Here is a 25403-nt window from a genome sequence, read left to right on the forward strand (position 1 = left end):
ACACTGCAGAACTTCCAGGGTATGTTGCCCACATGAGCTATACTCTAAGTAATGCCTTCTGGGCTCGTGTGACTCCAACAACCTGCATGTCTAATTTTGATGTCAGCACCATTTGTTGTGTCGTTACCCTCTCTGCTTATTACCATCTCAGTATGATCTGTTTTTTTCCCTAGGAAAAATAAACACAACATTTTAATATGCAGCCTAGTTGTCCCAGAGTCCATTATTCATTTTCAGGCCAGAAGCTGAGAGAAGAAAGGTGGATCAAATCTTTAAAACTCTGTTGTGACCTATTGCTATTCAAAGCCTGTTTAAAACTCTGCCTTTGATACTTCAGTGGAAAGTTTTTTCCTTTCCCCTTTATCAGTGTTTTATTTGAGCTTAAACAGATCCATCTGCATTGTGCCACCACAAACCTGATAGTCATCCAAGTGCCTGTTTTAAAAAAACAACACTGGCCAGTTGAGCGTGGCCTGAAAAGACCGTCACATTTTTTCTTTAAATCAAATTTAAATATTGTAATTTTAAAATCACCTTAAAAAACCCTCAGGTTTAATAAACAGATGTAGGAAGAACTGAATTTGGATAGCATATTTGGCCATGGGAAACAGGTGCCAGATGTATGAAGATAAGATCTTGATGTCTACTTGGCAAGGCGAATTCAGTTTCCCAGTTTTGCATATCAAACTCATAACTCCAAACTTTGAGGATCTGAAGCTGCTTACTAATCAACTCTTTCATTGCACAGTTACCCAAACATACGAGCAGACAAACAGAAGCTCTTACAATCTGAATAAAACACCTTAGGAAGATACCCTGCCAATGAAATCACTTTTTTCAATATGATAGCAAAGTCTCATTTGACTCGACCCAGAATGTTGTCTATTCCAAACTATGTTTGGACACATAATCTATTCAGTCCATACATTTTTTGTGAGAATTTAAAAATATTTTGTATTTATGTGAATGAGAAACTATAAAAAATACAATTAAGTGAGCCCTCTGCAGGAGAACAGTCTGGATTTTCTGGATGACATCTGATAACCAAGGATAGTCAAGGGGGCTCAGTGCCCTCCTTGGCAATTGTGTTAATATCCTGTGGCAGCATGCTAACTTGGAAATTTACACTGATATATCAAAAGGTTGTAGAATCAGATAAAATAGGGTAGAAAGACTAACCACCAAGATGCAGATTTTCAAAGAAAATATTCAAGAATTATTTATGACTTCTGGATCTTTCTGTCCTTAGAGGATAGCAAAGGATAGAAAGAATGGAGATTCAGTGAGAATATTTAGAGTATTTATTTGAAGCAATCTGTGTTATGAATAACACACACACACACACATACAAAGAGGGAGAGGTACTTCTTCCATCACCACAAGCATTGTGAAGTTTTGAAGGGGATAGACTGTAATAGCTCATGTAGTTTAATGTTAAAATATGGGTACAGAGTGGGTTGGTTCATGACTCATACCTAAGAGTCAGCACCAGGGGCCCACTATGCATTTCTTTATAAAGAACATATATATTGCTCAAGTTGTAGAGTAATAATGTATTTCATTTTTTGAAAAATTTCTATAAAAATGAAAGATGTATTACCTTATTATACAATTCATTTAAAATATACATTTCTCTCTTGATTGCAAGTTTGGGCTTTGGGGGCTGGAATTCTAATAATCAAGGAGCAAATGCTGTTTTACTCATCACTACCTGAATGAGAATTCTTTTATGACTAATTGAAGCAGCTTCAGGGTTTTTATCTACTTTTCCCCAGTCTTTGATTCAGTGTACAAGTATGAGTTATGGGTTCAGTTGATTAGCTTAAAAGCAACCCTTTGTTTTTGATACAGGTACAGACTTAATATGACTTCAAGTGTCAGGGTCAGGGTTGGTTGTTACGCTATTTTGATTAATCTCACAGAAATTTTCACCTCAGGAGTGTGTCCCATTCATTGTTCCTGTTTAATTCAAAGCTTTATGTCCTGAAACTACTTTTGCCTGGGATAGAGACATACCTGTCTTCCATAGAGTGAAGATAGATAAACGTTCTTTGATAATGCAGACGTCATGATTTTATTACCATGAACCAGCAGGGCCCCTAATAGATAACCAAACCAGCTCTGTAATTACTACTGAGAAAAGAAAAGATTCAGATCAAATGTTTAATACCAAAGAGTTTATATTGGGAGGATGAGATTTAGTCTGACACTCAACTGTGTTCTAGCCAGCACTTTTATATGGCAAGTTTTAACTCTTCCATTATGTTGTGTTATATTTTGCAACTGGTTTATTTTGGAGGAGAGATCAGAGTGCACAATTTAAATATTCTCTGGCTTTTCTGACAGTTACATTTTTAATTTCATAGGTGAGGATCTGATGCTTTAAATGTTTTCCAAGGTAACACTATTTTGGCTATAATCTATGGTGTAGAATTTGTGGGTTCAACTACCTTTTCTTTCTTATTTTATTAAAAAAATTTTAATGTAATTTCTAAAGGTTACTTTCCATTTGCAAATGTTGGTTGTGTTCCCCATGTTGTGCAGTAAATCCTTGAGCCTATCTTATACCCAATACTTTGTATCTCCTATCCCTGACCCCTGTATTGTCCCTCCCCTCAACGGAAACCACTAGTTTATTCTCTACATCTGTGTGTCTGTTTCTTTTTTGTTATATTCACTAGTTTGTTGTATTTTTTAGATTCCACATATAAGTGATATCATATAATATTTGTCATTGTCTGTCTGACTTATTTCATCTCCAAGTCCATCCATGTTGCTGCAAATGGCAAAATTTCTTTTTTTTTTATGGCTGAGTAGTATTTTGTCAATGGACACTTAGGTTGTTTCTGTGTCTTGGCAGTTGTAAATATAATGCTTCTATGAATATTGAGGGGTATGTATCTTTTTGAATTAGTGTTTTTTCCCATATATATACCTAGGAGTGGAATTGCTGGGTTCATATGGTAGTTCTATTTTTAGTGTTTTGAGAAACCTCCATATTGCTTTCCATACTGGCTGCATCAATTTATATTCCCACCAACAGTGTATGAAGGTTCTGTTTTCTCCATAGCCTCACCAACCTTTGTTATTTGTAGACTTTTTGATAATAACCCTTCTGGCAAGTGTAAGGTAGCATCCCATTATGTCAACTACCTTTTCTGTACTAAAGAAAAACCAATGCAACCTCCCCGCCCCCCCCCCCATTTTTTAATTGGAGTATAGTCGACTTACAATATTATATTAGTTTCAGTTATAAAGCATAGTGATTCAATATTTTCACGGATTATGCTCCATTATAGGTTATTACAGGATAATGCCTGTAACTTCCCTTTACTTTACAGTATATCCTTGTTATTTTTATCTATTTTATACATAGTAGTTTGTCTACATTAATCTCATACCCCTAATTTGTCACTTCCCCCCTCCCTCTCCCCTTGGTATCCATAAGTTTCTCTATCTGTGAATCTGATTAGAACTACCATATGGTTCAGCAATTCCTATACAACCTTTTTAGGGGCTGCTTGGCCAGTGTAAGCCTCCTCTCTCAGCTCAGAAGTAAAATGATATATGCTTGTCAGTCTTCACATTTTTCACAAAAGAAAATTAGCCATGTCTTATCTTGGCTGGTTGTTAAAATACACATTTCCACATGTAACCAGAAGTTTAGGATAACTGCAGTCCAGGTCTTGACAGCAATCACTGGGCCATCTAATGCTTTGTCTGTCAAGCATCATTTCCCTCTTCTGGAAGTAGCAGCCTTCATTAGAAAATTACTGGTCCATCCCGTTATAGACTGAATGTTTGTGTCCCCCTGAACTGTTTAAGTCCTAACCACCAAGCGTGGCTGTTTTTGGAGGATGGAGCCACCAAGGAAGTAATTAGGCTTAAATGAAGTCATAGGGTGGGACCTTTAGGGCTCAAGAGTTGCCAGTGGTCAGGATCTAGGCAAAAGACGCCAGTGTGAAAGAATGAAGCTAATATTCCTAGAAAAGCAGAGATGAGAGAGGGAGAGGGTATTGATTGTGGTCAAGACCTCGATTGCAGTTGTTTCTGAGACCCGACTGCACCTCTTTCCTTCTGGTAATTTCAAGGGGAGCCTATTAATTCTGTTTAGCCTAAACTAGTTTAAATTGGATCTGTGTCACTTGCAACTTGAGCCTAATACAGGGAGCATGACTTCCAAGCTTAATGTAATTCAAGACTCATAAACTTGGTGGAACAAGCACATTGTCTGATGGGTATGCAGTCCATTCTTCCCCCCATAAGGCAATCATAGAATTGTGCTCGGGCCTGGAATCAGGAGCAATCCTGTAATAGTCTTAGAATTATCCTAAGAATCTTGGGAAAGTTGTACATGACAGAGCATCTGCTTTCTTAAGATGAATATGATAAATATATTTCTAGATGGAAGCACTAACACTGTTGTTAAGGAATAACATGCTTTAGTGAAAGGAGCATAGGATTGGATTTGAAACCCTAGAGTTCAAGTGAGGCTCTGTAACTTAGAAAAGCTTGAGTTCTTGCAAAAAGTTTAAATACTTTTGTGAAGCAGTGATACACAGAATATGGCTACTTATCACACACTGTGGTTGTACGTCAATACATGTGCAAAGTGCTTTGTAAATTAGGAACCATAAATCATAAATCATATATGTGATTCATCAATTCCAATCTCACATTTATGATGAATTTCAAGGTGATTTGTTCAACTCTTTTTTTTTCTTGCTGCACTCTTAGAGCTCTGAATATTGCTGCCTGGGGAAATCTGAACCTTGCAGAGCAGAAAGTTGTGGGAAAAAAAAGTTGAGAATATTGGCAAGATAGATCAGCAGTTCCATTGGCCTGGGCTGTTGGAGATCTTTTATCTGCCATCCAGCTCCAAGCCCAGGACCCTGGGTCATTTGGGTAGATGAAAACCAAGATCAGCCAAGGGTTTGAGTGTTCACAGCAGTATCATTTAATTTGCTCACCCAAGGGTTTATTTAGTTATCAGGATGTTGTCTGCTTCCATTTTAAATCTGTTTTGTTTCAAACTTTGGATTTCTCCCTTCAGAGATGTGTGTGTGTGACAGAGAGAGAGACAGATAGAGAGGTATAGATAGACAGAGACAGAGAAGAAAGATTTTAATTTTTATCCTCCTGTTAAATGTTCATTGAAGAAAATGATAGAATATAGAGAAAATATTCATACAAAATAAAATTTACCATATAACTCTCCTATGTGGAAACACTCACTGCTAGGTGTAAATTCTTTTCTGTACATAATATATTTATATTGTTTACATGTATGTGCAATTTTGCATCCTGACTTTTTAAAATAGCATCATATCTTGACAATTTCCTAAAGTCATTAAAATTCTTAGTAAACACAACTAATGGCTGTGTGATAACTCATAATCTAGGCATACCTTTTATATTGCATCATTACCCTATTTTGAGATAATTAAGTGAATTTCAAATTTTTGTTTTTATAAATAATGCTATGATTTTTTTCATAAAAGTCAGTACTTTAAAAAAAACTTCCCATTTATTAGTGGTACTTCTTTTTGCCATATTTGGAGAGTCTTCTACTTAAAGACAATTTAGTTCTGAAGATTGTATGTAAGTCCATTTGTCTTTACATCCAAAAAACCCAGCAAGAACTAGTGCCATCTGTTGGCAGTGGACAAAGACAAGGACTTTTCTCTGGCTTGTGGTTTTGTTTATGACTGTCTAAGGCTCTAGGCTGAACATTCATAAGCAGGTGAGCTTCTGTTCTCAATTCTTAGATGTTGACTTTGCTTCTAAGATAATTCAGTAGGGCCGTCCATTTATTCAATTTTAGACGTTATTTTTTATTCAAATAACATGTTCTGATTTTATGCATATAACATATTTATTGCAAAAATAAGAAAAACACTTGAAAATCTGGAGAAGAAAGTTAAAATTAAAATGACCAGTAACTACTGTGCTTAAATTAACCTTTCGATATATTTTTATCTCAGTGTATGTTTGTGTGTGTTCATGCTTTTCCCTCACATAACCAAACCTTTACTATATGTTCATTGTGTTTATGGAGACCATCATATACTCATCAGTCCTGGTGGCGTCCATCTTACGTCTGGGTGTGTGAGTGACTCTGCAGTTTTCTATGGATCGTCTCTAGGACTGTCACTTTGCCAGTCATATGATCGGGTAACAGTCATAATGAAATTGGTGCATGAAGTATATTTTGTACATTAAGTATATTTTGTGGTCCATGAAGAAGGCAGATGTAAAGTTAAACCCCATATTGCGCCTACTGTGACCTTGGGCAAAGTGTGACCTCTCAGAGGCCTTTGTTTCCAGACCTATAAAACAGAATAAATAATAATACCTCCTTTACAGGCATGTGGATCAAATGGAATAATGGACATAAAAGCAAATGTGACCTGTTAAGTCCCGTAGCCTTGTTGGCTAAGAAGTAAAAGATTTTTTTAAGCAGAAAAATGGTGGAAGGAGCCTGTGAAAACAAACACCAGGTTGCTCTTAGCTACATAAGCCTCAAATCCAAAATTCTGTTGCATTTAGGGAAAGAGGTTGGAGTGTTGCAGCACTTGGCTCATCTTTAGATCTTGCCCACTTTCGGTGCTGGTTTTGAATTTTGTAGAAAATTTATCTTTGTCAGCAACAGTGGTAATTTATATGATATACATTAATTCATTTGTTCATTTACTCATTGATTCATGAAGTAAAGTATGAGTAACCTACTGTGTGTCAGGTACCATGCAAAACTCTAGAGGTAAAATGTAAATAAGGCATAGAAATTATCTTCAGGAGTATACAGTCTGATGGGAGAAACAGGTGTGGAAGCGCACACCTGTGTGGGCCCTGTGCCCAGCAGGTGGGAAGGGTGGCTGCCTGAGAAATCCCAAGTGGCCTGATCTAATATCAGAAAATAAATTAAGGAAGTCACCACTCAGTGTTTCCCAGCCGCCCTCTTATCCATAGAGGACAGATGCCAGTGTGGGACAGCCTCTCAAGTGGGTAGTTCAACTTCCTCCAGCCTCCAAGCTTGGCCCAGCCGCCTCTCAGACCCTTTAAAGAGAACACAGTCATTCATCCTAATATTGACCAACTGCTGGAGAACGGAGGGTAGGTGAGAAAAACAATCCTAGCTGATACCTGCAAGCCATATCTTACAATCCTAATATTAAAAAAGTTGACAATACTGACTTTTAAAAAAAATTTTAATCGTTTAGTTTTTCTTTTTTTCTTTCTTTTTTTAGTGGAACTGGAAAAGTTGTGAATCTTAACGTTCACCATGCAAACAACTTTTCTAACTACTGTGAAATAAGAGATCCTGTTAAGTTGTGGAAGATCATTAGTGTTTTGACGCCATCTTAGAAGCAAGTAAGACTGAGGAATACTTTCTTGCTAGTCTGACTTTGTCACCTCCATTAAAATGTAAAGCCAGCCTCCCATCTCATGAGGCAGAGTGATGATGAGAACAATGGACAAAATAGCATCTGCAGCTTTAGGTATTAATAGAAGAAAGGACTTTGAGGCACAGGGTGCAGGCTGAGTGGGAGTGTCCAGTGAGTTAGAATTAGGAGGAAAGAGTCTGGAATGCTTACTTTTCCATTAGTAATGAAGGTGTTGAAGTCATCATTGTCACTGCTCTTATTGTGATCATTAATCCTAGGTTTTCTCAGCCAGCCAGTGCTAGAGAAAATAAACCAAGTGGTTTTTTCGTGTGGGATTGAACGTAGGATTTAGTTCCTAAGAACCATTCCTTATGCCATCAATTTGAAGTCTAGATGAAAGATTTCCTTCCAGGCATCTCACCCAGCAGCGACATGGCAATAAAAGTGTTTTATCTGGAAGATGTGTGAAGCTAGAAAAAAAAATGTATAGGTACAAAAATACTTCGTTAGGGAGTTGGGTGGGGGAAGAGAATCTCTGTGTTTCTGAGTCATACTATTTTGCTGATTTCTTTAAAAAGGCAAAAATGGGACATTCCAGCTTGACACAACTGAGATGAAATCAGCTTGATCCAGCTGTCTGAAGCATCAGAAATGATTTCAGCTGGCTAATCTCTAATTATAGAATGTCTATTATTGGTGATGTATGTGGCTGAATCTGTGGTGTGACTTCCATGATCCCTGGCTTTGTGAAACGCTGGGATTTTGAGATGATGTTTTTTCCTTCTGCATAACAAACTAAACAAATTTAAATTAACTCTTAGGGCAAATATAATTAAGGAGATGCAGATGATACTTTTGTTCCTTTTGTTGACCAGAGTATGCCCGAACTGTGACTTTGGATGAAACTACTAAATCCTGTTTCCATGGGATTCAGGCCAGAGCATTCAGCTCTGACGTCCTAAGGTATTTGTAGAGGCCAAGGTCAACATCAGCAATTCTGAGTTTCAGAGCAAGTTTATTTCTCTAATGGTTTGTGTTTAGAGAAGATTGCAGCAGAATTACTGCATTTCAACTTTGCTCTGAACCCTTCATTGATCATTTGCCTTTCTTACTCTCCTCTCCGCTAATTCTGACTGTTTTTACAGACTGGTTTAGAGAGAACAAGTAATAAGGTATCAGTGTCGATATATTAGTCTACTCAGGCTGCTATAAAAAATAGCATAGACTGGGTGACTTAAACAACAAATACTTACTTCTCACAGTTCTGGAGGCTGAAAAGTCCAGGGTCAGCGTGCCAGCTGATTGCTGTTCCTGGTGAGAGCCTCTTCCTGGCTTACAGATGGCTATCTTCACCCTGTATACTGATTTGGTGGGTAGGGAGACAGGGACTTCTCTGGTCTCTTCTTATAAAGGCATTAATCCCATCACAAGCACCCGACCCTCATGACCTCATCCAAATTTAAGTACCTTCAAAGACCCCACCTCTGAATAACACCACATTGCAGGGTTAGAGCTTCAACGAATGAACTTTGAGGAGCACACATATTGAGTCCACAATAGTCAGGAAAACCTTGGTTAAGTTAGAACTTATCAGACTAACTCTAAACTTGTCACTTTAAGGGAAGGAGACAGATCACAGATTAACTTGGTTAAAAGGTATCTCATCAGTCCCAAGACAGTCATCCACCTGGCTTTAGTCATCATCTCTGTGTTTGGTACCGTGTTGTTGTGATGGATGGTGCTCAAAACTCTGAAAAGTCTTAAGTTACCAGACAGTCAATATACAGTCTGTTTTCTGTATTCGTTCATAAAGGTGGACTCATGAACTACAAAAGTTTTTAATTTGCTTTGGAGTGAAAGGAGTTTAATTATAAGCAAGGCAGGAATTTTATATAATGGTGTCCTTCATTCCCTGGATATTTTAGGAAGATGTTATCTGGCCATATAAAAATATACAACACAACTTCTATTTTGATTTTTTAAATAGTCAATTGTTGGACAAATTTATCCTTTACCTCCCACACCAATCTGTTATTAAGCAATCATTGATCTTAACTCAGAAAGCACGTCTTTCCTTGATCCTTTAGCAAGCAGAGCCTAAGGCAAGGATTGAAGTGCTGAAACTTTATTTGAGAGATATAAATCTGGGGTGGCAAAGCTGAGGAAGAAGGCAAATGAGCCAAAGAAAGATGCAATGCTATGTGATGTGATGTATTTCCATTATGGCTACCATGTCCCAATGAGCCACAAAGAGAAATGGCAAGTCATTCAGGAGGTAGGCTCACTTAGCATGAGGACCCTCCAGAAGGACTATGAGGGGTACATGCACCTTCAGGCAGTCTGCAGAAGTAGGACGGGAAAGCAGATGATCTGTCTGACACTCTCCTGTCCCTCATTTCCAACTGGTCAAGTTTCACTCTTCAGGGACTTAACTCTCCACATTTCTAGATTGTGCCATCAGTCCCCTTGGCAGCTTAGGAAGCCACTGTATGGTATTTGTGTCCTAAAAGGCAGGGATCATTTGGCATGAGGGTCATGGGGCCATGGAGGCCTGAGAATTTAACTCATACCTCCCATCTCAGGGAATTTAGTGAATTCCCAGTGGCTTGTGGTCCAGGAGACAGCTGTTGCCTGAAAGCAGGGGACCGTTGGCCAACTGGAGTTGGCATACAAGATTCAGTCTGATACAAAATACTGAAACTATATAATGTGAGAAATTTAGAAAAAGTAAAAATACAAAAGAAGCAGCATGAAAATTATCATTTAGGAAAATAGACCTATTCAGAAATATTTAGTCTGGATTTTCCATAGAAACAGAACCAATGAGAGACCATCTATCTACATACATATATGTACAGAGATTTATTATAAGTAATTGGCTTATATGATCATGGAGGCTGATAAGTCCACAATCTGCAAGGTTTGCCCATGGTGCTGATGTTCTAGTTTGAAAATTGTCAGGCAGAAAGAGCCAACATTGCAGATGAAGTCTGAAGGCAGTCAGCCAGAAAATTCTCTCTTACCTCAGGGAAAGGTGTATCTTTTTGTTCTATTCTGGCTTTCAACTGATTGGATGAGGCCCACCCATGTTACTGAGGGCAATCTGCATACTCCACTATTAAAATGTTAATTTAATCTAATGTTAAAGTCTGGCAGTTTAAATGTTAATCTCATCTGACAAAACATTCTCCCAGAAACACACAGAATAATGTTTGACCAAGTGTCTGGGCATCCTGTGACCCAGTCAGGTTGATACATGAAATTAACCACCAAAAGAGTCTGTCTTGCTAGAAAGTTCTGTGTAAAAGAGTAGGAAGATATTAAAGCTAAGGAGTTCTGAATTCAAGCCCAGGCTCTGCCAGTTATTAGCTTTTTGGCCCCCAAAGTCAATTTATGTCTTTAGGTCTGTGTTCCTCATCTATAAAATGTGAGAGATAGATGTCTAAGGACTTTATAACTCTAAAGCTTGCTGACCATATAATTCTTAGTACTCACCTACAAAAGGTGTGTTGTAAAGTGGTGAGAGGTCATACTCCACCTACAGTTAAAGCCAAACACAAGAAATCTGTGTAAACTTCTAGCAAGATAGATGTGTCAGCTGTATGGCAGAAACTCCTGCTTTACTGAGGGGGATGAGAGAGACAGAAAAATGATTTACTGTAGAAGATTAGGGAGACAGTGATTCCTCTTTTTTCTGATTCCATATACTTTTTCCTTAAAGCAGAGCCTGTCATTTTGGGCCTGCATGTCAAGAAGCCACTGTAATCCCTAATGAGTAATTCTACAAATTGTATATTTTATGTTTAAGTGTTTGCTGTCTTGAATATTATTTGACATTTTAAATGTCTGATCTTCTATAAATAGCTGCTTAGGGCAAAGAAATGTCACTGCTATGAACAATGAAAATGATTTCAGAGAAGAAATGGGGGAAATAGGTTTGAAATGACAAATGTTGGAATATTAAGTGAGATGCAATTTTCCTATCCTGTTCAGTCTTTTGTGGCTACACTGTAAGACCTCTGGCTTTCAGTTTGCCAATTATCTTGCTGGGTTCTTTGTGATAATTTTCATAGCACCTTTCTCTTCTTGCCCCTGTTGTTTTCTTTCCTGTTGCCTTTGTGTGGGAGTTGCTGTGTTAGCACAAAAAATCTACCCCTAAATGTACTGCCATCTATAATTGAGAATACATCTTCATGGATAATGATCATCCATTCTGAGTGTATGTAACAATTTTAATTAGATTATGCCATAGGTTGTATACATACATGAATAATAATAAGGATTATTATTACTATCCCAAGTTGGCTTTTGTTATTCAAATGTGAGAGACTGTGAGGTTAATAGGTTTGGTAACTATGCATATAAAGTAGTAAACTTGAGAAATAGCAAGTATTTGGTCATTTGGGTACAAAAATTTCCTTTGATTTTTTTTTTAATACAAATATGCCTTCTCAAGGGAATTTAATCTTGGTTCAGTCAATTTGCCGTCATCCCATGGGGGTACCCTCCGGTGCCCAAACCACATTCTCTAGAGACTCCTCTCCCTGTTCATACATATGTGGTGCTGAGAAACTTCTCTCTCCTTGGCTGGTTAGTTTCTAACTGTAACTGAAATGACAATGGGTGTGCCAGCTGTGTATTCACCAAGGGCACAGAAAAGCGGAGAAAGTCCAACTGGAGGGGAGAGGAGAGGGGAGGGGAGAGGAGAGGAGAGGGAGGCGGCGGGGAGAGGAGAAGGAGGAAACAGACAATCAGCAGTGAGGAGAGGAATGAGAAATGGCAAAAGAGCACAAGGCAAATGTTAGTTCCTGTCTTTTGTACCTCCATCTGAAATAGAGATTGCAAAGTGGAAGTTTATTGGTTAAATCCAGTCCATAGAAATATTTTGTTTGATCTACATAGTTTTAACAAAGATTTTATATAAAAAAATCCATATTCCTAATTTAAAAAAAGATACTTTCTGGGAATCTTTGACCTACTTTTCCCCATAGCAACTGTGGGACAGTGGGCTGCAGCTGAGCCATACGCACCTCCCTCAGATAGAATAGGAATTCTGTCCAGTTCACCACAGTCCCCACCGTTCCCTATCACTCCTTGCCACCTGCCTCACTGCCTTGTGATAATCACCTGGCCTCTTTAGGCTTTTGAGTCAAAGAGCCTTGCAGGAGTCTCTTCTGTGGTCTAGTCACCTTTAAACTTGTATTCTCTCCAATCTATGTGGCATGTTATAGGTACCAATGACTAACTGTGACTGATAAATAAAGATATTGCTGGTAAAAGGCCTTCTCTGAACATCTGAGGGATCTGCAGCAAGAATACAGATATTTAAAAGTAAGAAAGCAAGTTAACAAACTGTTAAGTAAAATCCATCCTATCCTCCTACTGTGGCAAATATATCTTTGTAATAACAAATCAAGAATATCTTATAAGCTATAGGTTTAATAGAATTAAATCTGGCAAAATGTCAAAGATGGCTGATTTTTCCAAATTATTTTTGCACCTATATGGTGGTTCTTTGAATGAGCCAGTGGTGTTTTAAGGAATAATAAAGATCTACTTGATTTATGAATCATTTTATATTTAGCCCATTTTATATTTATGGGTCTTACTTTTATTTCAGCAAAACAAATTCTTAGGTTGTTAGAATGAGATTTTCTAATAATTTGTTCTCTATTCTCAGCCATGCCATCCTTGTGAGTTATTGTGGTTCTAGATGGTTTTTTTAATTAACTTTATTTCAGAGAAACTTTATGTTCCTAAAGCAATAGCAATTGGAACTGTCAAAAAAGTGCTTAAAGCAATATTTCAATTTGGAGATAATCATGAACTTTAAATATCATATACAAGCCATGAATCTACATATCATGGTTAAACACCATAATAGGGCTGCATGTGGTAAAATACGATCACAGAAAATATTGTAATATAGTTTAATTTCATTATATAAATCTATTACACTTATCCCTTAATTTTCACCCTATCTTAAAGCAATTTTAGAACCAGATAGTACTGTAAAGAATTGCTATCATGCTTCATGTATATATGCCTTTAGATATAGTGTGTGTGTGTGTGTGTGCGCGTGTGTGTGTGTTTGCATCACGCAGATTAATCTACAAAAAAAGGGACAATTTTATATGATTCAAACTGATATGCATTTAAGTTATTTGAATTATTTCATGTTGTAAGATGTTCCTCAGCTGCCAGCACCTCACTAGTTTGAGAGTGTCTTTAGAACTATGAATAGGGAAGAACAGGGGCTAATGGGTGCTCAGCGCTCCTGGGAAATACTTCGTTATGCAGGAGGCTAGTGCATTTGAGCTCTCTAAGAGGGGGCATTGACAAACTAGCTAATTTGTCTTTTCTCTTACTCAAGCTTTTCTGTCATTCAGATTCTCCCAGTTCTCTGGAGCTGTGTCTGTGGGAAAACATGCAAACTACTGGGGCATTTGGACACAGTGGCTTTCCCTCCAAGAATATAAGGCAAGAGACGTGGAGCAGAGTTGCCTGAGGCTGATGAGGCATCAGAGGCAGGAGTGAACGTTTAACTACAGGTCACACTCCTTCAGTGCTGAGTCCCCAAAGGACCCAAGAGGCATAATGTGTGCGCTAACAGTCCTTAAAGCATGTGCCCAGTGCAGAGCCCCTCTTGCCCGAGTCTAAGGGTCACACTGGCTGTCAGATTCATCCTCCTGAAGTGTGGCTCTAATCGTAACAGGATCGTACTCAGGAGTATTCACAGATGCACAGAGTACTGTCTAGCATGGCAGTGTGGGCCCAAGGTGGCTGGACCCAACATGACCTGCAGGCCTTCCTGCCTACTCTTGGCCTTCACCAGTCTCCTCAAAGGCAGAAATTGCAACTAAAACAATAAACAATAAATTCTACATGCCAGCCACTATATGTACATTATTTCTTTCCATCCTTAAAAGCTTGCAAGCTTTTGTAGTAGAATTTGAAACATAGAAGCATTAAGAAATTAGATGTTAAGTCATTTCTTCATGATTCCCACCCAAGTCTGGCTCTGAAGGTGGTGATCTTTCCACCAAGGCAGGCTTTCCTCAAAAACATAGAGATGGCTTTTCCCTTCTGCACAATTCCTCCTGGCCCCGCATTTAAAATGTGCTCAGTTAATGTTTGTAGCCTGAATACACATATATTTTTATGAAAACCCCACAGGAGTAGATATCCAATTCATGGTACGTTTTCTTTAGGCAATTTCTTTCCTTCAGAAGAATGGCTTCATTTCCTCAAAAGGAGCCGACCTCTCCCCTCACTCTCCCCACAAAGTTCACATTGAAGTCCCGCTTGCTGGTTCTTTCTGCCCCTATAATCACAGCTGACTGGCTGTTGGCCAAATAAGGCGATGATGTCTGTGTAGAGCTCTTTGAGATTCTGAACAGTCCTCAGCATTTTTATTCCCGAGTGTGGTAGTGAATTCCTAGCATGGGGTCATTTCCTTGGCTTTCTGGATAAAGCCATGAACAGAAACATTGAAAGATTTTTTTAAAAATTACATGTATATGAAGGTTTTGGTTATTAGAGATAACAGACTGTATATATGAGTTGGATACCATCTGGCAACTTTAAAAAAAAGTAAGGAATAATTTTAAATTACTAGCAAATAATAATACAATAAAAGTAAGTGGCGACTTGATGACATCCATCCACAGAACTTGCCGTGCACATTATCACGACTTGACTTTTCAGCTGCTTAACCAATGTAACTCTGTTATTCCACTGCCTTCATCAATTTAATTTCACTATTCCAGGGTACTCTTGCTCAGGAAGATAAAAGTTGCAAATATATTTATTGCTTGTTTCAGGAACTTCCCCTAAAGTCCGTTTAAGTGAACATTAAAACTAATCACCTCCTCAGCAGGCAGCAGCAAGCCAGTGTTTATATGCCTCAAGACTCTTTGAACTCTACCTCAAAATCCTTACCTTGCTGTATCCACAGGTCATAAATCATTATATCATGATCCTTACTTGTCCTAATCATGTCCCCTTCCCACTGAATGATCCACCTTCAACTAGACCCCAAAATCTCATAAATATTCCAACTTTGCCATCCTCACTTTAAGAGAGTAGTGAAAGTCTGGCAAGGTGGTGTTCTCCCTTAACAGGTAAGAATAAACTTAGCTTTGTTGTATCAAAGTCTTTTTTGATGATATTTTGGAGGAGCTGACATTTGGTAAAAGAAGAATGGCTGAATACTGATAATTGGTAAAGATGAATCTTGTATATATGGGGCTTGTTACACGTGTTTCTCTACTTTTGTGTATATTGGGAAAGTTAAAAAAAAAAAAAGCTAAAATCGTTGAGTTAAAATCTAGATGGGCTGGAGGCCAAGGAAAGGAGCTAGTGAGTGAGTGATGAGAGCTCAAGACAGCGTGATAAGCAGGCTGGAAAATAGAGCCTTGGTGTCAGCCTCCCATAGCCCTGTGATTTGGTCTCCCGCCATCTGAGGGGTGTGAACACAAAACTCCCAGCACAATTGGTTGACAGTATATAGCATGACAAAGCATCCCTGGCCCCTCATGAGTGGTACAAGGCAGACCCAGGCTGCAATGCTGTTCTTACAAGCATGCTCTCCATCAGTGGTGGACTTCACTCTGGAGCTTGGAGAGTGTGAGGTGACCCCTCTTCTACTGAGTTGTTTCTTCTGATGGTAGGAAGATGGTATACAAACCAGTAAGGGTACTGTCAGTGTGTATACAGCATAGGAGCCTGGCAGTTGGGAGAATCCCAGGGCCTGATTGGAAATCGGGATACTTCCATTGCATCTTGATATCCACACGTACTTTGCTTGCCGTTTCTTTCCTCACTACCTTTCGTACTTCTCATAATCCCTTGTTCTCTCCTTCTGAACCTTCTCTGTGGCTTCAGTAGCCTCCAAACACTTCCTTTTCTCCACTTATACTCCAAGATCTTCAGTGACTGTAATGAGGTGGGGAGAGAGGAAGTCATCTTAGTCCCTTCAGTTTCCTCCCGTAGAAACAACTTCACACATGGTGGAGTCACAGTAGCCAGGCCAGCCCACAGAAGCCAGTTTACCCGTAATGGAGCAGAAATTGGAGGCAGACAGTATTGAAACAGTCCCATTTTATTTCCAAAAATAGAGCACAATTTTCTGATTGGTTTATTGAAGCTTCTTAGAAGTTTGTAAGTAGAACCCATCAACATTCTGTGTAATGAGCCAAACAATGTTAAGTAGTCTTGCAATACCATTAGTTCAAATTCTTAATCCTGGCTGGTCCTTTACCACTTTCATTAAGTCATTTATTGTGTTGATGTGGTCGTTGCCTAGATAACATTTTAACTTCAAAGTTTTTTTCCACACACACACACACAGATGTATCTATATATGTATATATACACACACACACACATATATATGTATTTATATCTATATTCCAGCTTTTCTTTTACTCTACTTTTTTTTAATCTGTCTCCTTCCCTCCCTCCCTCTCTTTCCCCCTTTCCCCTTCTCTCCTTTTCCCTTTCCTTATTTTCTTCCTCTTTCCCTTCTTTCTTTTTTTCTCTTCCTCCCTCTCTTCCAAAAACAGGCCACGTAACTTTTTTACATTTCCTGAGAACCACAAAATTTTATAGTTAGCCAAGCCATTAAAGACTGTCAAATCTCGCTGCTTCCTTATTTAGGACACTGATGTCCAGGAAAGGTCACTCACCCTACAAGGTTGAATGTGTTGGTAGTAGAGCTGAGGCAGCTTTCAAGCCCCAGAACTCTCCATCTGTACTTTTTCTTGCCTTATGCTGCTTTCTGGGCTTTTAAGCTTTTAGCATTTTAGTTATTAGATGAAAAGTATCTCTAATGGGTGATGTTTTAAAATTGATATTTCTTTGTCAGTTGATTCTAGATATTCTGTTTTTGCTCACTAGACTAACCATTTCTGATCTGTTTTGTGTCAGTAATTCATATCCTATTGGTTCTACAATTTGATATTTACTGTTTTGGCTGAGAGGCACAGTGTCACTGAATTTTTAATGATTTCTTGAGGACCATTAAGAAGTTGGTTTCTGTGCAAAGTTCAGCCCAGTAACAACAGGCCCAGCAGTGATGTGAGCTGAGTCCTGCGCTGAGGGATTGACACCAAATATAGAAACGTAGCGGCCCTGACTGCGCAGGGGCCAGAGGGAATGTGGTTCCCTGTGGATGTGTGTGAACCACCTGCAACTGACAAGCAGCTCACAAAGTCCATAGAAAGTGGAGCTAAGCCATTGTCTCAAGGAGGTGATAAGGGCAAAATATATTTTATGAGTATGTGCTTAGTAATTAGAAATAGTTGTGGAATGAGACACTATGCTTTTGGAACTATAAATATCTGCTGTTTTTAGTATTAGCAAATAGTATTCCTGCCCAGCCTTAGCAATGTGTGACTTTTGAGTTATTTTTTCCAGTAAGATTGGTAGCTGGTACATTTTACTAAGTGTCGTTTGCCCACATTTGTGAGCCCTCTGGGGAAACGGCTGGGAGAAGGATAGAGAAAGGCAGAAGAGAAAAAGGACACAGCAATAAGATTTTTCTTTGTTGCTACTGAGCAAAATAAAATTTTTAATGGCTTCATATTTGGATTTTATCCAGCTTTCATCTAGCTAGCTAATACTGGTTTCATTAGCAACCTGCTCTAAGCTAGGAGTTCTTAATCTTTTCTTTCTTTTTTTTCCCTCTAAGCCACGCAGGATAGATGATGACTGGGATGTGGAATTTCCCCATCAGTGTGCCAGGGTTGTGAGCAGTTCCCAGTGGAAGAGCTGCAACAACTTCGTCCCTTAACCTCCACTGAAGAATTCATGGGAGACAGAGTGATGCTATTACAGAAAAAAGCTTGGATCAGCTTTAATTTATTATTTTGAAATTCAGTTATTCACAAAGGTCAGTATTTGGCAAATAACTTGCAAGTTCAATCATGTCATACCACGGTGTTGAAACAACACTGGTGAGGATGGTTGCTTGGATTAGCTCAATTGTTTTCTTTGAAAAAACCAGAAATCTTGACTCTCTTCTTAATTAATAACTATATCATATATATATATTATACCCAAAATCTATAGATTAGTGGTCCATTGAAATGAGAAGTATAGCTATCTGCTGTCATGACTCTAAGGATAAGGAAATCAATAACCAATGTAAATGTCTGTGGCAGATTAAAATGGATACAAATTCTTTGACTCTCCTCCTATTAAGAGGTGGGTCTATTATCCTGTCCTGGAATCTGAGCTGACTTATATCTTCTTTGAGTGATAGAGTATGGCAGAAGTGATGTCATACCAGTTCAGGCCAAGCCTTTAGTGGCCTGGCAGCTTCTACCTTGTCTTTTGGAGGTCAGCCACCATAGAAGAGGATAGATTACCCTGAGACCACTATGCTGTTCAAGTCACATGGAGAAGCCCTGAAGGATGAGGTGCTGTGTGGACAGAGAGGCCGGGAACATTGAGTTATTGGCTATTTGGGTGAAGAAGCCAGTTCAGAAGGTGGTCCTCCCATTCCACCTGCCCCAGCTGATACCACGTTGATCAGAATGACCAGCTGAACTCTTCTGGGATTTCTAACCCTCAAAATCAGGAGAAAAAAAATTTTTAAGTCATAAATACAATAGATAACTGGAACAACATAGGTTGAGAATTTTAAAGAGATACAGAATATTATGTTGTGAGCGAAGGCATTTATATAAAAAGATTACCAGTTGAAATGTGAGCAGAGTTACATGGGCCGAAGCTCATGTATAGAGAAAGAGGATGCTATTGAGATTTAAAAACAGAGTAGTTAAATGGAACTGTGGGAGGAGAAAGAAAATCTTAGAAATTTCTCTTGAAAGGTGTAGGAGGAATTATGGGGAAAAAAAATACCCTTTCCTCTTCATACAACAAAAGAGGTTTTGCTCAGTGGGCCCTAGGTATCCTAGATGTGTTCCGCTTATGTGAACCCAAGGAAGTGTGAAGCTGTCCTTCTTCAACTGGATGAGTCATTAAATTGCTATGTGTTTGACTAGAGCTTCAGCTGTAACACTTTGCTGGGTGGAAGAAGGTGCTGAAGACGATGAATTGCCACTCCTACCTTGAATTGGTTTAATCATTCTACCACCTGGTAACCCAAGGGTTCGCCCATTGCTATCTCTCACTCTAGTAGCCCCCCCAAATGTTGAGCCCAAGTCATTTTTGTCATTTCTTCTCTGCCCACCTACCACCCCTAAAGTAATGTAATTTCAAATCTTCAAAGTTTTACTATATTAAATAACTATTTAAGACTTTTTCTTAATTTATATAAATGAAAACATTATGAATTGAATAAAAGTATATTTATTGTATGCTCCAGTTTTTGGAAGAACTGTATCTACAGAGTGCTGCTTCTGTGAAACTGGAGGAGATAGCCAATGTAATTTTTGCTAAGACGTTTATTCTAAAAAGATCTGAAAGGTTAGATTTGATAGTATGAAATGTCAGATCAAACAATATAGAATTTCATAGGAATGTATGCAAAGCTGGGACTTGGGTTCAACCAACCAGTTGCTCTCCTTTTGGAAGGCACAGATGTGGATCTGGAGTAGCAGTTTATTTGTTTGTTTGTTTATGAATTTATTTATTTTATTGAGGTATAGTCAATTATGATGTGTCACTTTCTGGTGTACAGCATAATATCCCAGTCATACATATATATACATATATTCATTTTCAAATTCTTTTTCATTAAAAGTTATTACAAGATACTGAATATAGTTCCCTGTGCTATAATAAGAAATTTGTTTTTTAAAATAAATTTTTTTTTATTGAAGTACAGTCAATTACAATGTGGAGTAGCAGTTGACTCCAACATTCTGGGTCTCTGGTGTGATCAGACCAGCAGAACCACTCACAGTGATCTTGGGTCACATGAAAAGAATATAATGTTAAAAAGAAGAAGGTGCAAATCCCATTTCACTCTTCACTGAACAAACCATTCCTGGACTAATAACTTGTTTAGGGTAGCAGATGCATTTTAAGAGGGTATTTTCACAGTTTATCCAGTGCTACACAACCCAGAAAGATGTAGATGAGATTCCAAATCACACCATGTGAGAATGTACTGAGGGAATGGGGAAGATCTGACCTGGAGATCAGGAGATGGAGTAGATTAATTTTTTAGGGGCATTCAATCATGGGTGAAAGTAGCAAGAGGTAGGGAAGGGCTCAAGTGGAAAATATTTTCTCAAGAATTAGAGGAGTCTAATAAAGGAGTCTGTGAGGTATAAATTTCTTGTTCCTGAAGGTTTCAAGCAGCAGGTAGGGGACTGTCCTGGTACAAGTTTAGATATTAAAACAGAACTGGACCAGGTAACTCCTGAGGTTCTTGAGAATCTTACCAATAGGAAGGATGTATTTGATTATCTAAAATTTCATTCAAGCTAAGGTGTTAATAATGAAATGTGTTTTTCTCAAGAAAATCTTTGTTTTAATAAGGTGTTTTAATTCAGTAATTCTAATACCATGTCCCCATCCTGTCTCTTAGCAAATACTGCTGACTGATCAATCCCAGTGCTCTTTCTGGCTGATCTGCAACCAAATCTTAGAAACCAACGATGCTCTGGGCAGCCGGTACCATCAACCGTATCAGCATAACAGCATGAAATCTGTTAGTTATCTCTGCAAAGCAAAGAAAGGAATGTCTAATACAGGAAAACCTCATTACCTGAAGGTAACTTGTGTTGGAAAAATCCCACCTACAGTTAGTCACTTAAAACAGAAGCTAGTATTTCAAAGTAAATAGAAAAAATTAAGGGTGAATAGAGCTTTATCTTAGAAAAAAATGATACTCAATATTCATTTGTTTATTTCATACTACAAACATTTGTTGGGTAGCTACCACGGTAGACACCATTTTCAGCCCTGGGGATAGAGTAATGAATAAGACCTACAAATCTTTGCCTTCAAAGAGCTCCCGTTCTAGTGGGAGAGACAATTATAATACAAAGAGGCAAACAAATATTAAATATCAGGTAGTAACAGGTCCTATGAAGAAAGTAAGGCAGAATAAAGTGATGGGAGCTGCTGATTTAGAGGGTGTGGTCAGAGATGTTTTCCCCAAGGAGGCACATTTGAGCAGATGGGGTGGTTTTCCCAGCAGGGGGAATAGTAAGTGCAAAGAGCCTAGGGAAGGATCAAGTTCACCTATTGAAGTAAGAGCAGGGAGGCCAATATGATTGGAGACAAGTTCAGTTGTCTCTTGGCCAGAGCGCATACAGCCTGGTAGATGATGGTAAACAGTAAATACACTATAAAAGTGTTCTTAACTTACAGTTGGGATATAATTGTGATAGTGAACTAATTCTTAGAAACAGTAAAGAATAAATTATGCCCATTGGAGAGGATAAACATAATTTTTCTGCAAAAATTTTAACATCTCAAAATGATAACCTTCAGCTCACATTTAACATTCACTGCATAATTTTAAAAGGTAGCATTTACAAAATTAATTAAGGGCTTCATAAATTTTTCTAAGTACCACTCTTAATCCTTTGATAGTCAGTTCATCCCCTTTGGAATTGACATGTCCCCATCTTTGTTAATTTTTTTATTCTTTAGTTGCTGTTGTCAAAACCTCTGGTTTTAAATGTGATACAAGCCATTCTCCACCATTACTTCCACTGACTTCATGAAATCCTGAAGAATTTAATTTGCAAAAATTACAATTTTGCTTAGCACTCAATTTATATTGTATCTGTATTTTGCTGTCAAAAGAATCAGATTTTCAGACAGAGGTGAACTTGCTATATACTAGCATTAATGGGTGGGGGAATGTTTGAATGGAGACCAAGATCAAAACCAGTCCACCATCAGTTTATATTTTTGGTATCACAACTTTGCTTCCCTGGGCATCTTTGAATCTTCAGGAGCTCAGATACTGACCGCTCAGATAATGAGGCCTCTTTAGTTCTTGTACCAGGTCTTGGGGCTGGTGAGGGAAAGGATAAGAGGACAGAGAACCAGGGAGAGTTTTCTTTATGGAAAATTATCTTTTCAGGCAAGAGTCTTCTCTTTCCACAGGGAAGCCCGGTCACTCCCAGGGGTCCTGGCAGGAAGCTCCAGGTCACTGTGTCCAGGACAGGAGAGCAGGCCTCTGTTGACTTCCTGGCATTGTACACTCCTGGCTCCTTGCCGCAGGGTCTTGCAGAAAGTGATTTCTCAGAATTGAATGTTTCTCCAGGGATGTGTGAGTATTTTAAATCAAAAGCTGTAAAGTGAGCACAAAGCCATTCTGGATGGAGCTGATTTCATTTTTAAGAGCAATCCATCTACATTTAATAGAGTTTTCATTTTTACTGTACTTAAAAAAAAAAACTTTGTAAACACGGGGCCATTATGGGAAATAGAAAACATTATCTGTAAACCTACTATCCCGGCACAGCGGTTCGTACATCCTGTTCCAAGCTTTATGTTTATATATTCTTATTTATTATAATAATAATAAAAATGATAATGATGATAACATTTATTGACTTTTTTCTGTCATTTTCAGTCATGTCATTTCATCTTCATTGGAAGCCATGAGAAAGGTCATTATTATCTCCAATTTTATAGCTGAGAAAACTGAGGCATGGAGTGGCTGTCCAAGTTCAGACTACTAGTAACTGGTAGGTCTTAAACCCTGGCAACTCTAGAAATTTCTTTCTTGACCACTACTTTATTGCTTTATATTTTGCATATAGCCAAGTCAATACATTAGAATTAAATTTTTTTCAATTGTAATAAAGACTAAGTTATTGTTATAAAGTCTGAAATTCAGATGTTGATTTTAAGAACATTGATAGAAAAGTAATACATTGAAACTTTGAACATGTAAGTGAATTAACCATATTCAAAATCTAGTGTTTCCATTTCCCCCTTAGTCTACTTAAATTGTATAAAATAGGGCTGTACTTACAATATACATTACATATATATACATACATAAATACTTACTCTAGAAACGTCATTACGAAAGGGACTATGTCTGTCTTGTTCATAGCTATGGAACAATGACAAGCATGTAGCATCATTTGTTCCTTCATTCATTTGTTCAGTTAATAATTATACCAGTTAATCTGCTTTGCATTTTTCCCCTGATATATTCAGGGAATTCATCCTCAAAAATCCTAGTTCAACTTGATACTAATAGGTAACATATATAACAAAAAACTGTGTGGTCTTCACTGAGTTTGAGAAATGTTGGTTAAAAACAATGAAATACTTTGCTTTGCTGCCTAATATGCATGGTTAAGTTATAATATATATCCTTTCAAAACTTATTTTTGATCATGTAACTTTCTTTCTTTTGTTTTCTTTTCTTGAACCATATGGGAAACACAATTCTACTGAGGACACTTTGGGAAACACTGACCTAGAACTTACTTCTTCTAGAACTCCAGTATTAGCTTTTCTGCTTCTCTTTTTGAACTCACCTTGAGTTACTATTTAGTCAATTAGGGTCTCCAAAATAACCAGATGTTGTATGATTATTCATCAGTATTGTCCTGTTCCAAGTTGAATACTACAAAACAAAGCTCCAGACACTATAATCTCTAAACCTGATTTAAGATGAAAACAAATAATGTTAGAAGAATTTAAGTAGTTATTTTTTTTCTATACTGCCAAAACTGAGTTTTTTTTTCTGGGACATTTTTATTTGTTAACCATAATCAACTGTATCAACAAAATGTTTTCAATGAATAAGAGTACTACTGAAAATCTTATTTTTGTCCCTACTATTCATCTATTCATGGAGCTGCTGAGAATTCTTTTTTTTTTACATTTTCTTATTGAATTATAGTCATTTTACAATGTTGTGTCAAATTCCAGTGTAAAGCACAATTTTTCAGTTATACACGAACATTCATATATTCATTGTCACATTTTTTTTCGCTGTGAGCTACCACAAGATCTTGTATATATTTCCCTGTGCTATACAGTATAATCTTGTTTATCTGTTCTGCATTTTGAAATCCCAGTCTGTCCCTTCCCACTCCCCGCTCCCTTGGCAACCACAAGTTTATATTCTATGTCTATGGGTCTGTTTCTCTTTTGTATTTATGTTTTTTGTTTGTTTTTAGATTCCACCTATGAGTGATCTCATATGGTATTTTTCTTTCTCTTTCTGGCTTACTTAACTTAGAATGACATTCTCCAAGAACATCCATGTTGCTACAAATGGCATGACGTTATCGGTGTTTATGGCTGAATAGTATTCCATTGTATAAATATACCACATCTTCTTTATCCAGTCATCTGTTGATGGACAGTTAGGCTGTTTCCACGTCTTGGCTATTGTAAATAGTGCTGCTATGAACATTGGGGTACAGGTGTCTTTTTGAAGTAGGATTCCTTCTAGATATATGCCCAGAAGTGGGATTACTGGATCATATGGTAAGTCTATTCCTAGTCTTTTGAGGAATCTCCATACTGTTTTTCACAGTGGCTGCACCAAACTGCATTCCCACCAGGATCTGCTGAGAATTCTTGTTTCTTTTCTGTGGACATTATTGAATACCTGCATTTATTTTATACAGTTGTTATTTCATGTTATTTTCAAAGGGCCCACATTATTTCATATACTTTTACAAGTCCTGTTTAAAAGTTGAATGCATTATATTTTTCCATTCCAAATGGATCACTGGGAATGCTTAAATGAGAAAAGTATGATCTTTTGCTGCCTTAGAACATTTGGAATCAATATCACAGAAAATGAGTAAAAATGATTTCTGAAAACTGACAACTTTTGAATTTTTAGAGCTAAGAATGCTGAATATAAACTTACCTTTATTGGGCTCATTATAACAAAGAGTAGACCTCATTTTGTGATAGCTAAATAATGTATACACAAATACAGTGAAGAGGCCACGTCAGACACTCCTGAACATAGCTCATTTGTGGCAGTAGGTGGTTTAGAAATGTATATATACTGTATATTAAATCGTTCAAGGGATGACTATTTCTAAACTTATCTTAGTCCATAGGGTTCAGATCTAAGACCATACAGGCATACCCCAT

At 37.8% G+C, this 25403-nt stretch overlaps 1 protein-coding gene across 4 annotated transcripts in view; it reads left to right on the top strand.

The window, feature by feature from the left end:
- FAM13C (family with sequence similarity 13 member C) overlaps positions 1-25403 on the top strand; it is a 344617-nt gene that overhangs the window by 171555 nt on the left and 147659 nt on the right. For all 4 annotated transcript variants that reach the window (XM_072971482.1, XM_072971483.1, XM_072971481.1 and 1 more), the window contains 4 exons: positions 18079-18279; positions 20890-21075; positions 22425-22590; positions 22897-23011. The gene's annotated coding sequence lies outside the window, so the exon portion shown is untranslated. The remainder of the gene's footprint in view (positions 1-18078; positions 18280-20889; positions 21076-22424; positions 22591-22896; positions 23012-25403) is intronic.

Source organism: Vicugna pacos, chromosome 11, assembly GCF_048564905.1.
Source record: "Vicugna pacos chromosome 11, VicPac4, whole genome shotgun sequence".
NCBI classification, from domain to species: domain Eukaryota; kingdom Metazoa; phylum Chordata; class Mammalia; order Artiodactyla; family Camelidae; genus Vicugna; species Vicugna pacos.